At 38.5% G+C, this 14,154-nt stretch overlaps 1 protein-coding gene across 9 annotated transcripts in view; it reads right to left on the minus strand.

The window, feature by feature from the left end:
* Window positions 1-14,154, minus strand: part of TBC1D5 (TBC1 domain family member 5) — a 602,613-nt gene that overhangs the window by 531,945 nt on the left and 56,514 nt on the right. For 7 of the 9 annotated variants that reach the window (XM_070072843.1, XM_017346738.3, XM_008266048.4 and 4 more), the window contains exon 2: window positions 11,872-11,935. The gene's annotated coding sequence lies outside the window, so the exon portion shown is untranslated. Of the gene's footprint in view, window positions 1-5,790; window positions 6,017-11,871; window positions 11,936-14,154 lie in introns of all 9 variants that reach the window. The other 2 variants (XM_008266047.4, XM_070072846.1) reach the window with 1 other exon arrangement.

Raw genomic sequence — 14,154 nt, forward strand, 5'->3', positions numbered from 1 at the left:
ACACAGCATCATAAAATCTCAGAGATGAAAGACTCTAAAAGCTTCCAAAATGATAAAAGTTTGAAAAGTGATCTACAGAGGAAATGAAAACAAAGAGGGGGGAAAAAAGTGACAATGGACTTCTCAGTCAGTAGTAGAACTGAATGCTACAAAACAAAGCCTTCAATATCCACAAGAAAGTTTCCTAAGATGATTCAAAGAGTTTGTGGAAGATTGAGCATTTGATAAAACAATTAAGATGTTACTTAGATGCCCACATCCTATATCAGAATGCTTAGATATCAGTGCTCTCCCACTTCTGATTCCAGCTCCCTACTAATACACACCCAGGGAGGCAGCAGGTGATAGCTTAAGTACTTAAGTTCTTTCCACAAACATAGGAGACCTGCATTAAGTTCCTGGATCCATGCTCAGCACCGACTGTTGTACAACATTCAGCTCTAAAGTTATCCTCAATGCATTAAAAGCTGTATCACTTTGAAGATGACATACATATATACATAAATGCATATATACACAAATATTTTCACTCACAACATGGTTTGATGGTATAATTAGGATATTTTATAATTAAGTCTCACTTAAACCAATAATAAAAGATAAGCAAGCAAGGGAATATTTCAAAATATACAACAGTTTAAAATGGTTGACAATGATTACATCAATTAACAAATTCAGTGTTTCCAAAAAATTTGATTAGTTATCACTGGCTATTTCTTAAATTTGATGTGAAAAACTTCCCAATGGTTGATTTTTAGACAAAATTAACAAACTTTCATCTTTCAACCCATCACAATACCTTGATATGCAACTGATTTCTACTTAGGTAATATTAAAGAAGTAAGTAATCTCCTATATTCCTAACTAGAAGAGTATTTACACTGAGATGATATTTAATTCAACACAAACTCTTCACTATTTTTCTCATCTATATAGGAAGTTCCAATCTAGTCTGGAAGTATCTTTTTAAGCACACAAGTGGGATTGTCTTCAGAAACAAGTACACATTTCTAGAACAAAGATTCTCTTTTTTTTTTTTTTTTAAGATTATTTATTTGAAAGGCAAAGTTACAGTGAAGGGGAGGGGAAAGAGACAGAGACAGGGGGTGAGTATCTTCCTTCTGCTGGCTCACTCCCCAAATGGCCCCAAAGGTCAGGGCTCACCTAGGCAGAAGCCAGGAGCTTCTTCCAGGTCTTCCATGTGAGTGAAGGGGCCCAAGTACTTGGACCATCCTCTGCTACTTTCCCAGGTGCACTAGCAGAGAGCTGGATTAGAAGTGGAGCAGCCAGGACAGGTAACCCACTACATCACAAGGCAACAAACCTTTCAATCCCTGTACTATGCTGAAATGAAACTTACAGAAGGAAAAAAATAACTATACATAGAATTTCTAGAAATGAGTTTTCTAAATATATACAAAAAATAACTTATGGGGCCGGAGCCGTGGCTCATTTGGTTAATCCTCCGCCTGCGGCGCTGGCATCCCATATGGATGCTGGTTCTAGTCCTGGTTGCTCCTCTTCCAGTCCAGCTCTCTGCTGTGGCCCGGGAAGGCAGTGGAGGATGGCCCAAGTGCTTGGGCACCTGCACCCTCGTGGGAGACCAGGAAGAAGCACCTGACTCCTGGCTTTGGATCGGCGTAAATCGGGCTGTAGCAGCCATTTGGAGGGTGAACCAACGGAAGGAAGACCTTTCTGTCTCCCTCTCTCTCACTAACTCTGTCAAATAAAAAAAGATAACTTATATGAAATATTTATTTCATTATGTAAATGTTTAGCCATAGTTACTAAAGAAGAGAGAATAAAACAGTCATCTAACTGCATTTATATATAATGAATAATTTTTGGATCTTAGAAAAGAAAGAAAATTTTAAGTCATTCTCTACAAAGCTCAAGAAAATAAGAGAGAGATATTAGAACACTAGAATAAAAAATCAGTGTTGAGATAAATGATGGAAAACAAAAGTTAAATTGAAAGAAACAAGTTTAATGAATAAAACATCAAGACACATTACAGATTGTTAAAATGGAGAAAATGATGAAACGTGGTATTCATGTGATTGAGCTGGATTTTATTTCCAAGTGTGGCATCAAAATAATCAGCTCTGCTAAGACATGGGACACTGTGGTTGCAATCTATCCCAGATATCCTACTACATTGAAAAGGCATATACACGTTAAATCTCTAGCACTCAAATATGCAACAGAAACCATATCCTCCTAAAACAGAAAACAGAGAACAGACTGGGTAAAGAAACGTCAACACAAAAAGCTGAGAGACATTGTATACCAGATTACTGGAGACTATCAGAAAAATACTAAAAATTAAAATAAAAATAACGAACATGCATTTACTATCATTATTACAAAAATTGAAATCTTAATATTCAGGATGACATAAAAATATTTTTAAACAATCCTTGTTCATACACAGATACACTAATTTCAAGTTAAGTGTTGCTAAATTTTTAAAATATCTTCGGTTACGTATCTGCAACATATTGTTGAGCTTCTAGTAACCACATTACTAAATTGAAAATTGTTCAACCAACCATATCTAGTTAGAAATCCTATAAATTAAGAAGTAGAAAGCATCTGTGAAGTAAACTACACAGTAATTTTGATAACTTACTAGTTTCTCTTCCTTGCAAATTCTCGCTAATGTAACACTTTATGTAATACTTTTTTTTTTTTTTTTTTTGACAGGCAGAGTTAGTGAGAGAGAGAGAGAGAGACAGAGAGAAAGGTCTTCCTTCCGTTGGTTCACCCCCCCAAATGGCCGCCACGGCCGGCACTGCGCCAATCCAAGGCCAGGAGCCAGGTGCTTCCTCCTGGTCTCCCATGCAGGTGCAGGGACCCAAGCACTTGGGCCATCCTCCACTGCCTTCCCGGGCCACAGCAGAGAGCTGGACTGGAAGAGGAGCAACCAGGACAGAACCGGTGCCCCAACCAGGACTAGAACCCGGAGTGCCGGCGCTGCAGGCGGAGGATTAGCCTAGTGAGCTGCGGCGCTAGCCTGTAATACTTTATTTTAAAAATTGTCAGTATTAATACACTGAAGCATTACTAATTCATTTTTAAAGGGTACTGATAATAAAGTAGACATTGGAAATACATGTGGTAGGGTGTGTGTTTGGTCTAACAGTTAAGAAGCTGTTGGATTCCAGACCTTGAGACTTTTCCCAAATAACTCACAAAAGACAGTCAGAGATGCAACAGCAAGAGGATTTTTATTGCCAGCTAGCTGGGGCTCTCACCGGCACACACGACGCAGCACAGTGCTCAGCGAGAAGCCCCGTCCCTCCCCTTGCCAGCATTTTATACACTCGAGTAAACAAGCACATACGTCACTACACACGCAGGCTACTTCTTTATTCTACCTCAATCTGGACATTTTTTGGTGTATCTCAGCAGCTTGAGGACTACGCGTCACACAAGGGAAATGGGGGCCGTCAATTCCAGGAGTTGTTCACTGAGGTTTGTTTCCAAGAATTGGGCCTTCCCGTTCTCTAGGGGCTTGTGAAGCCTGTCATGGAGGTACAATTGTCCTCTTTCCCTTAGCTGGAGTGTCCTACATTAGTTATTACGTAAGCAGCGCAGTACAGAAGCAGAAAAAGCAATTGATACTCAGCAACAGGTAGTCCTAGGCATTCTCTCATCCCACATGCCCCCCTTTCTCTTGTAGTATGAGGAATCCTCCTCATGCGGAATAGGCCCATAGTCCTCGCGTAGTATCAGGATTTGGACAGCGTTGACTTTGTCCTTTTTAAGTCACTAGCCTGTTGAAGATGCATGGTCCAAAGGTTGGCAAAAGTAGTAAGATTACAAGTGGCCCTGCTAGAGATGACACCAAGGTAGTCAGCCAAGGGGAGAAATTGAACCAGGACAAACCATCCTTCTCGTTGTTCGTGATCCTTTTTCCTTGTAGCTAGGCCTTCCCACACTTTAGCCACTGAGTCGCGTACTACCCCTGTATGGTCGGCATAAAAACAGCACTCTTCCTCCAACGTGGCACACAATCCGCCTTGCTGGAGGAAAAGGAGGACCAGTCCTCATCTGGTCTGTAGGACCACCTCCGCTAGGGAAGTGAGGGACTTTTCCAAATGGGAGATGGAAGGTTCTATCCTTTCAATGTCTACATCTATGGCTGCCCTCAAGCCGGAGAAGTAGTGGTTTTGCTGGACCAAAGAGGCTATTCCAGTGCCCGTCCCGGCGATTCCCAATCCAAATAAGGTGGCCACTGTAATGCTGTGAACACTTCTCTTTTATGTTTACGAGGGTTTTCTAAATGGCTACTTATCTCAATTAAATTTAGCACTTCGTCCACCGGGTGATAGTAGACTTTGGGAAATACCTGAACCAACACACAATATTCCTTGGACTGACTGGCTATTTTGCCACTGAAACAGGGAGTAAGTCCCGACTCTGAACATGCCCACCTGCTGTTGTTTGGGGGTAGAAAGTATCACTCCTGGGTCATGGGCTGGGACTGGTTGCAGGGGGGGGCTTCGGCCGTTTACCTGACCGATGCACAACCCTTTTCCAATGATTAATTGTATGGTTACTCCTGTCTGTGCTTTCTGCTCCCACCGACACTCCCGTGGATTCCGGGTAACACTATAGTTCCCCATGGTCCCCACAGCCTCATAAAAGGGCAATTGCATGTCATAACAAAGCCAACAAGCCTGGGTCACATTGGGATTAGTAGCATTAAAAGCCTGATATACAGACTGTAGCAGGGCCCACAGTGGTTGTGTTTAAGGGGCTGTTGGCCTTGGAGTGGGAGCTTGAGAAGTGCCCCCAGTAGAGGAAGGGAACAAGGCTGGAGCACTGGTGCCAGGGGCTGGAGTGGTGGTCTGGGCCGCTTATTCCCTTTCAAGGAAAAAGGGCTTTGTTAGGACCGACCGCTTGCATTTATCCCTGCATTTTGAATCTCTGTATAGTGAAATATCCTCCCCGGTCTATTCCATCTTCCAAATACCTTAATCCCCACATCATTTCTTGGTCCCACTTACTGTCAGATGGGTTAATTACATTGATCATGACTGTGCTACATAGTTTTATTGGGGCACCTATCGGCCCCTTGTAGGGGGTACCCGGGGGGTGACAAGTGTCCGGCCACCAATGTACCTTGATATTGGGATCTCTCCCTCCCTTTTCTTCCAACCAAGAGGGCGCTATTGTCTCGCAACCCCATGAAGGACAAAAGTAGTGGCTAGGGTCATTACAAGTTGATACAGTTCGCCTGGGGCACATATAGAACACTGCGGGAGCAGTACCACTCCTACACCCTTGGACCGGGACCACCTGACAGGTGGTTACAAAAAATGTTATATTGCCCCCAGCTGGCCCCGTCTTAGTTTGGACCACATCCACCGCTGAAGTTCCCTCAAACCTCATCAGTTTCCATAGGTAGGGCTGGGGTTGGTTTTGTTGACTGCTTTGAGCGAGCAGAATCACTGCACTTAGAAACACACATAACATCTTGGTAGCACAGCAATACATTTCTATAGTCAATAGGGGGCTTAACAATCCACCTTTAACAGTTTATAATCCTGTCCCTATCTATCTAGAACATCATCCTACTCTTATAAAGCTATAACCCTATGCTTATTAGGAGTTGAGTCACACATTAATAACTATAAATCTGTAATTAATAATTAAACAGTAGCTGACAAGCAGTGGGAATCCAATTCACCTGCTGAATCAGTCACTTACAGACATAGGGCCCCACGGCTTTTAGTCCCCTTCAATGAACTAGGAAGGCATTGACCACGGAGTGATACCGACCTCCGAGTCCCGCTGTTCCTAGAAGGCCTTTAGTGAGACGATCGTGGCAGTAGGGTGGCTCAGTTTCCTCCTCTGGCACTGTCCCCACTCCCCGTTTGTTCAGACGTAGCTTGAGTGGATTCTCTTGGTTTCGACTAACTGTCCATTCTTGCGCCGCTGCTTCAGCTTCTGGTCCTGACGCTCTTCTAACGTGACAGTGATGCAGCCAGGGCGCTATCCCGTCCACCTTTATAGCAGTAGGGATGACAAGCACAACAGTATAAGGCCCTTTCCACCTGGGTTCTACTGTCTTAGCATTACGTCTCTTTACCCATACCCAGTCCCCAGGCTCCAATTGGTGGCTTGAGGCAAGAGGCAGACCATCTTTGCGGTCCAAGGCAGCAAGCATGGGCCAAAGTTCCCTGTGAACTCTTAGAGAAGGGTTTTCATGTTCTGCAATAGTCCCGGATTAGTAAATTCACCCAATGAAGCCAGTTAGGATGCCTGCATGCCATATCCAAGTTCAATGCTCAGATTCGTCTCCTGTTAATGTACATGCCGGGAAGCAGCAAGTGATATTTCAAGTAATCGGGCCTCTTCTACTCACATGAGACACCTCGACTGTGTTCTCAGCTCCTGTTTCAGTCAACCCAGCCCAACCACTGCAGTCCTCCTCCTCGGCCTCTCAAATATATAAAAAGTTTCAAAAACAAATATTCTGTGGTACTCTGGATAGTTTGTGGTCTGAAACTGTTCCCTGCATTGTAGGATACCTATAATCCATGATCCCTATCTATTAAATGACAAATACTTCCCCAACTATTTTAACAAGGAAAAACATTCCTATTAATTTAATTATGGCATAGCAGTAATGTCTGAAAACCATTACACTAGAAGCTTTATAGTAAGAAAGTGAGGGTAGGAAAAGAGCATAAAGAAATTTTAAGGGAAATATTTTTTCAGTTACAGTAGACATTAAAACTTGCAATGTTATCCTCTTCCAACAGAACATATGTACACGCTTTTCTAAACATACGTATGTTCCCTTTTTAAAAATAGAAACCTTCTCTATACATGACCTTGTTAATACTCTAATTTTCATATAGGAAGTCACAATGAAATCAAATCTAGGATCTCATCAGTAGATTACATAGTCATTGGGAGGCCATGACCATTTAATCTGTAAAATGGTACTTTCTGTTTTGCTTTTGCTGCTAAGGTTGTATAGCTTTTACTGTTTCAGTCAGCAACATCAAAACTAGGATCAGTATTCAGACTACACATTAAAGCTCGTATATGTTGGTACTGTTTAATGACCTAAAAACCCCTGAAGTATAACACGGTCCTCTTTTTTTAATTTTGCAATCTCAATTTAAGAAGGTTATATTTAATTATTCCAGAATTAAAATATATACTCATGCTAAGTGTTGGTAAGTGGTAAAGGAAAGATGTGAATCACCTCCATAAGAGAGACAAGCTTGGTGGCTGTCCTACAGCATCAGTGCAAGGATTCAACCATTTCACATGAAATCCACAGAACAAATGAGGCATCAAAGAAACGTTGCATCGAACATGACCTTTGGTTGTACTTTTACTTGTCCTAATTATAAAGGAGTTACTCTCAGAGCCAACACACAAGCCATATTATTCTTACAACTATGTAGTATTTCAGGAAGTGCTTCACACTGTGACAAATTTGAGGAAAAATATACAGATAATGTTTTCCTTTGTTACAAGGCATAATAGGCCTTTCTGAACAAAATTGATTCTGGTATTACCTATATGAATAACAATCACTAAATCAGAATTTTTCTAACTTTATAATGCACATATACATATAAATATACCACTACAGGTACCTGGTCCAATTTAGTAATTCATCTATGGTCTAAACACAAATAAACTAGAAATTAAAATTGTATAATCCAATTATGACTTTAATAATGCAAGTTATCATGTCAGATAAATACATAAAGAGGATATCAAAAAGAAAGCTACACACAAAAAAATAAGCTATTATCTCCTAGGCATTTCTATTTTCCCACACAGAATTTCACCAAGGAAATAACCATTTTTGACAATGCTTTTACTAAAACTGTCAACCTTATCAATATATGAAATGTAATACAGATTTTAAAGGGGAAAAAAAGATCACTAGGTCATCCAATAGGAAATTATAAATTCTAATAGCATTATCTCTCACTACAATGTCCATCACGCTATCAATTAAAAGATTTACAAGGCAAACCAAAAATTCTATAATGTGTGATATGAACAAAGACTTCAGAACTATCCAGTAAAATGAATTCTGCCTACTTATCTTTCTGTTTCCAATTGTAATACTATTATTTTCATTTAATATAGGTTCCAAAAACTGTAAAACATCAGTTACCTTTACTTAAAGTCACACCTACAGCTGCCCTGGTTGGCTAACAAAAATACATAGTTTGTTTTCTCATAGAAGAAAATATTCTTAAAGATATTGCCTATGAATTAAGATTTTTTGTTAGGGGCCGGCACCATGGAATAGTAGGTTAATTCTTCGTCAGCAGCGCCAGCATCCCATATGGGCGCTGGTTCTAGTCTCAGCTGCTTCTTTTCCAATCCAGCTCTCTGCTGTGGCCTGGGAAAGCAGTGGAAGATGGCCCAAGTCCTTAGGCCCCTGCACCCATATGGGAGACCGGGAGGAAGCACCTGGTTCCTGGCTTCGGATCGGCGCAGCTCTGGTTGTTGCGGCCATTCAGGGAGTGAACCAGTGGACGGAAGACCTTTCTCTGTCTCTCCCTCTCACTGTAACTCTACCTCTCAAATAAATAAATAAAATCTTTTTTTTTTAAAAAAAGATTTTTTTGTTAAATATATACCACACAAGACTATCAGGAATCACTCAATAGGAAGTTGAGATATTCCTAGTGTGATCACAGAAGTGTGTCACAAGAAGGTACTGGTTAATGTCCAGATATGTAACAGTACAAGCTTTCACTATCAAACCTACCCTGGATTAAAAGACAAATTATATGATCATTCTAGCTATTGCAGTATTTCATGTTACTAAATCATGTATTTCACAGATGTTATGATATAATATTGTATACTTGAAAAAGTTTTCTATTTTTTAAAGTGATTTGCTTAATACCTTGCCATTCACACAAAAGTGGTTACTTAATGGCATTCAGACCAAAATCACCCAAACTCTGTTGCCACCTAATTCATGTTTCCTTATATGTTTCCTGTATTTATTTAAGATCTACCACACAGGCTTCCTTCTCTCTTCAAGTAGCAAATATGACTGGCAAGACCCTTTCCTCTTAGCCGCACACTAAAGTCACAGTCTTTCCTTATCTCTGAGGCTTTCCAGATTCTTTTAAATAATTACATCGAATCATTTAAAATTAGAATTGGTTACTTTCTGGTCTTTTTCAGCCATGGAATAAAATGCCTAACTGTGTACTAAACACTATATTCAAGGTTAATTTAATAGAAAGTTTGTGATCATTTCTATAAAAGTCTAAGCATCAGGCAATTTATCATGCTTTTAATAACATAGAAATGTATCTGATCCTGATGATATTGTCATAAGGAAATCAGATTTGACCTAATAAGAACCCTGGAAATGGTCTTTGACTCAACAATCAAAAGATCTGATCTAAATGTTGGAAAATTCCCAGGCAAACACACAATCTCTCCAAGGAACAAATTCTACTTTTCTATATATTTGCTAAACTATGCAGGATTACAAGAATGAAATCAGAAAATTCACACTCAAATACCTGTCTATTTTTTAAGAAAGATGACTAAGTGTAACACAAAATAAATGAGTATACTTAGCAAATTAAACCTATCAAATTAACTATATTCTCTAAAAAGAGTTTAAAAATTAAACAATTACATTGTACTATCTAGTCTTTAAAAGCTCTTATAAGCTAAGAAGAAAGGCTCTTAAGTCCAAGTAAATTAGCACTAACTCCAGAACCACCAATTATTCTCAGCTGTGTAGCAATGAGCACGTTTCTTACTATCTTTACTTCACCATCATGAAAATGAAGCTAACAGTACTTACCACAGTGAGAAAATCAACAAACAACCCATGTCAAAGATAAAAGCACCATGTCTGCAGACCATGTCTGCAGTTAAGAACTCAATTATGTTAACCATCATTATAATAGTCTACATTAATGTCTCTTTTCAAACACAAGTCCTAAAAACTTATTTTGATGTCAGAAGAAACTTCATATGTTGTGCTTGCATGTATATGCACACATATGTGTGCCTTCAAAGGAAAAAAATCACTCAGATGACACAGTTAACACTCTACAAATATGTTCATAGTGTAAACTCGGTAGATTTTCACTGCAGCTAATATAGATCTTATTCAACATTAAAGAAGGCAGCTTTTTTTCTTCAAAAGACCAAACTAGCATACAAAAACACATTGAAAAAAAACTTCCATCTCTAACAATATCTGTGTTTGTTCATCTCCAGAAAGTCACAGACACTTGTGGAAAACACACTTCTAAATCCAAGTATACAAATCAAAGGAAAATACATTCTTTAAGGCAAGCATATGAAGATACTAAGGCAACATTCTAATTAAATATTCATATATTCAATATTTCAAAACAAGAAATTCGGGGATATATACATAATTTACAATTCTATAGTGAAACCTGTCTACAGAGGCCATTTTCACTATATTTCAATAGCAACTCAACTTGAAATGTACAATGCAGCTTCTCTCTGAAGTGTTACAACTGTAAAGTACATAATAATTCACTGCAAGAAAACACAAAATAAAGACCATGTTGTGCACTTCGCACTCTTGTACCCAAATAACTACTTTAACCTATTCATTAAACCATTCAATAAAAGAGCGCTAATAAGTGTACTATGTTATGAAATAGTTAGGAGAAATGATCTTACTTGGTTAAAAATAGAAACTTTATATAAAAGAATTATAAGCTAAAATCAAAGAAACTATATTTCATATTTATAAATATCTTTGTCCATTTTAGTTCATTAAAATAAAATTTTCCATAAGAGATAGGAAATATGTCATTATGACTGACAGAAAAACCTATAGATACATCATGTTGTTTTCCAAATATCCATTTAATGGGGACTGAATCTATCAGTCAAATTTCTCTCACAAGGATCCAAATGCAAGTTGAACTTCATGTCTTTGAACTTTCCTAAAAATAGTCCAGTTGTTAAACAGAGGTGCCACTAAAACAATATAACCAAAAGTCCATTATTTACTCTCAAGTAAGTGGGAAATTCAGACCTGCCCTTTGGAAATACAAAGGATAATGTGGACTGAGGTTTACATGTTTAATCTCTGTTTACAGATGATAGGCTAAATCATTAATTTGTAAGTAACTCTACACTGAGTTTGCACACAACCCACAAATATTCTGTCACCAGTAACCCTCAATCAGTAAATTCAAAGCTAAACAAAGCAAAACTGAAATTATATCTCTACCATAAATTACAAAAAAATATCCATGGGCATTGCAATGAACATATTCTTGCCTTAAAGCTAATACTTTAATTTTTAAGAACCACAAAGAAAAAAAATCAAAACTAGTCAGTAACAATGCAGCGTCTAAAAGCAATAAACTCAAAATTAAGTTATAAATAATTTAAAGCATGTCATGAAGATGTATTAATAATTCAACAGATAAATAATTTACTAAATAATCAAATAAATAAATAATGAAATACATAAATAAATCAGCAAATAAATAATTCTGCAAAATAACCTAAACAATAAGCCACCCAAACAAATCACAACCTACAAAACTACAATGATTTTCTGGATTCTGAGAGTTTTAAATAAGCAAAGGTACATAAACTAGATCAATTCTTGTTAGAATTAGAAATATTTTTCAATGCTGTGGAAAAAATCTTCATATCAATACATAAGAATACATTTGCAATTTTTAAAAGACTGCATAAGATTAGTTCTCATAAATTATTAACATAATTGTAATATATCCTCTTCTATATGTTATATATACTTTCTTAGCCTGACATATTTTCCTTTAAGCAACTAGACACAGAAAATATTCTTAATTTACACTTCTTTTTCAAAGAGATACTTACAGTACAATACTGCTACAGTCTTTATGACAGTCTTTCCTGTCTTCATCAACTCATCAGAAATTTTCTGCAAGGAAAAATAATAACTTTAATTATAAAGATGGAATTTAATTCATTAGTGGACAATGCTTTGTAATTCTGCAAAATAGCAATAGGAAGTGGATATTATTAGCTATAAGTTGTATCAAGTTTCTAGAAATCTTTATTAGACTAAGTTTAAACTTAGTCTAACAAGAGTCCAGTTACCTCCACTGGAATTGACACACAATTTGTTACGACTGGCAGAATTTCAGATATGAATATAAAACTTTGAAGGGAAACAATGATTGGATGACATCTAATGCTACCTTCAATTTGGAAAGCTCAAAGTCCTTGAGTGGACATGATGAGAACACTTAACACTTAGAATTTGAACATAATCATAACCTAATTAAAGTACCAGAAGGGATCAAAACATAACTGACCTCATAAATCAGTCTTCATGTAACATTTTTCTAAATATTATCTTCCCAAAGTACAGCATTCCTGAAATCTATATCTTAAACTATCATATCTTTTCCCACAAGAAAAAACTCTAACGGATTTTGGACACTGCTAAGAGTTAAATGCAAACAATACAGAAATACTTGAAGAAAAGAAAATATTAATCAAAGTTTTTATTTTCATTGTTTTGAAAGACAGAAATCTTCCATCCTCTGGCTCACTAGGATAGCCTAGGCCAAAGCCCAGAACTCAATCCAGGTCTTCAGCATGGGTGGCAGGATCTTAATTACTTGAGCCATCTACCTGCTGATTCCTAAGGTGTGCATTAGGAGGAAGTTGGAATTGGGAGCATAGCCAGGATTTGAACTCATGTACTCTAATATAGGATGCAGCCATCTCAAGCAGCATCTTAAATGCTGTACCCAACACCTGCACCAATCAGAGCATTTTATATAACCTATTTTAATAAATTTTCACAAGCTTTTAAGTTATGCAGTATGCATAATTTGCCTATTTTACAATCAAGGAAACTGAGGCTCAGTAAGACTATAAATGTCGCAGGAAAGATTCAGTCTATCTACACAACTTCAGCATCAATTCACTGAACTAGACAGCCCTTAAATTTGGACCCAACTTAAAAAATAAAGAGAATTCCAAAACACGGCATATGGGGTAGAGCAATGGTTCAACTAGAGGTGATTTTCTCCCCCCAAGAAACATTTAGCAATGTCAGGAGACATCTGTGTTGTCTTGACTGCAAAGTGGTATATGGTGGGTAGAGGTAAGAAATGCTGCTACACATCTGTAACAGCCCCCCACCACTAAGAATTATCTGACCCAAAATATTTTTAGTGCAATGCATGAGAAATCCTGGGTTAGAGTAAAATGACTTCTAGTGGACAATTTTTCCAAACAATACACATTTGACTCAAGGACCGTGTAGCAATTTTTACACACATTATACATAGTGAAATATCCAGGATAAAAAAGTTATCCTTGGGAGAAGAGGTATTTGAGAACTTTCTATACCTTCTGCTCAGTATTTACATAAACCAGGACAGGTATCTGGCACAGCAGTTAATTTACTGCTTGGGTTGCTGTCATGCCCTATTAGAGTGGCTGGCTTGAGTCCCAGATATTCCACTTCCACCCAGCTTCCTGCTGATGCACATCCTTGGTGGCAGCAGGCAATGGCACTTGGGTTCCTAACACTCGTATGGGAGACCCAGATGGAGGTCCAGTTTCCTGACTTTGGCCTGGTCCAGCAATGGCTGCTGCAGGCATGTTGGGAATGAAACAGAGGAAGATCTCTGTGCTTCTGTCTGCCTTTCAAATAAAAAATATGAAAATAAACCTCAGAAAAAATATCACTGTAAGCCGAAAACTGCTTTAAAATAATCTAACTTTTAACATGTATTATGGCTGGCGCTGTGGCTCACTAGGCTAATCCTCCACCTGCGGTGCCAGCACAACGGGTTCTAGTCCCGGTTGGGGCGCCGGATTCTGTCCCGGTTGCTCCTCTTCCAGGCCAGCTCTCTGCTGTGGCCCGGGAGTGCAGTGGAGGATGGCCCAAGTGCTTAGGCCCTTCACCCCATGGGAGACCAGGAGAAGCACCTGGCTCCTGCCTTCGGATCAGTGCGGTGCACCGGCCGCAGCACGCCAGCTGCAGCGGCCATTGGAGGGTGAACCAACGGCAAAGGAAGACCTTTCTCTCTGACTCTCTCTCACTGTCCACTCTGCCTGTCAAAAAAATAAAAAAACATGTATTCATTATTTTACTGAAATTAAAAGTAACTTTCTTAA

The sequence above is a fragment of the Oryctolagus cuniculus genome, chromosome 4 (genome assembly GCF_964237555.1).
Source record: "Oryctolagus cuniculus chromosome 4, mOryCun1.1, whole genome shotgun sequence".
In the NCBI taxonomy this organism is placed as follows: Eukaryota; Metazoa; Chordata; class Mammalia; order Lagomorpha; family Leporidae; genus Oryctolagus; species Oryctolagus cuniculus.